A 1,579-nucleotide genomic window follows, 5' to 3' on the forward strand; every position below is an offset into this window, starting at 1 on the left:
GACAGGTTCACCGGTTTGCAGCGGAAGCAGACAGCCGTCATGTTCCCGCTAGCTTCGAACACCACTGTTAGAGGGCGCGACGCTGGGTTGAAGATCCTCCAGATCAACTTGGCGCGCAGCAGGGTAGCACAAGACCTCATGCTCCAGACCGCACGGGAGCAAAGGATCGACATTGTGCTGGCGTCGGAGATCTACCGTGTTCCACCCAATAACGGGAACTGGGCGGTGGATTCGACAGCGAAGGCAGCTGTTATTACGACCGGAGCCTTGCCCATACAGCGAGTCTGGGCAAGTAGGGTAGGACTGGTGTCGGTCCAGGTGGCGGGGGTGACCTTCATCTCTTGCTACGCCCCACCAACACCGGGATGGACGGACGAGGACTACCAGCGGCTGCTCGACGAGATCGATATCGAGGCCAGAGCACACCCCCTCGTAGTCTTGGCGGGCGACTTCAATGCCTGGCACGTGCGATGGGGCAGCGCGAGGACGAAGCCGCGTGGTGAAGATCTCGCCGAGGTCGTCGACCAGCTTGACCTGGCGATCTTGAACCGCGGCAGTGTGCCCACGTTCGTCGGCAACGGCAGTGCTACTGAAAGTGTGGTCGACGTGTCCTTCGCCAGTCCGGCCATTGAACCCGGTAACGACTGGCGGGTGCTCGACACTTTCACCAACAGTGACCACAGATACGTGAGATTCAGCGTATCCGCGACACCAGTCAGCAGCGCTTCACCACACCAGCAGAGGCAACCGCAACAACAGAACCAGCATCGCGACCGGCAGCGACAACGCGAGCAGATTGGACCGAGATGGAAGTTGCGTCAATTCCATCCCGAAGCCTTCCAGATCGCGCTCCAGGCTTCCGGGTTTGCCGAAGCGGCTGTATCACCGGCGACTCTCACCGCTGGACTTACTAGAGCCTGCGATGAGGTGATGCAGAGGGCACCGCCAGCGCAGTTTTTGGTGAGACCGGAAATGTACTGGTGGACGCAGGAAATCGGCCTTCTCAGGGAGCAGTGCAAGTCATCTGAGGATGCGATTTTGACCGCCGGAACCGGTGCACAGCGAGAGTTGGCCAGAGAACGGCACAGGAGCTGTAAGAAGGAACTCGCCCGTGCCATCAAGGCAAGCAAGGACCGTAGCTTTGATGAGATGATTGCGGAAGCTGAGGACAACGTTTTCGGCACTGCCTACAAGGTAGTAACGTCACGCCTTAAGGGTAGCCGCGTCCCCCCGGAGCGAGATCCTGCGATTCTACAGCACGTCGTGTCGGAACTCTTCCCGGATCATGGCACTTTTGAGTGGCCTGCACCGGATCTCGTCGATTGGGGGCAGACAACGCAGGAGCCAGTGAGGGAGGTGTCGGATGAGGAGCTCTTGGCGATCGCGGCGCGGATGGTGCCCACTAAGGCCCCGGGACCCGATGGCATCATCAATGCGGCACTGAGGGTCGCTGTTCGCGAGCACACGGAGACGTTCCGCCGCGTGTTCCAGGAGTGCTTCGATCAATGCACCTTTCCCGCTGACTGGAAGCGACAACGACTTGCTTTGCTACCCAAGCACGGAAGACCTCAGGGCGATC

This window comes from Anopheles coustani, assembly GCF_943734705.1.
Source record: "Anopheles coustani chromosome X unlocalized genomic scaffold, idAnoCousDA_361_x.2 X_unloc_131, whole genome shotgun sequence".
In the NCBI taxonomy this organism is placed as follows: Eukaryota; Metazoa; Arthropoda; class Insecta; order Diptera; family Culicidae; genus Anopheles; species Anopheles coustani.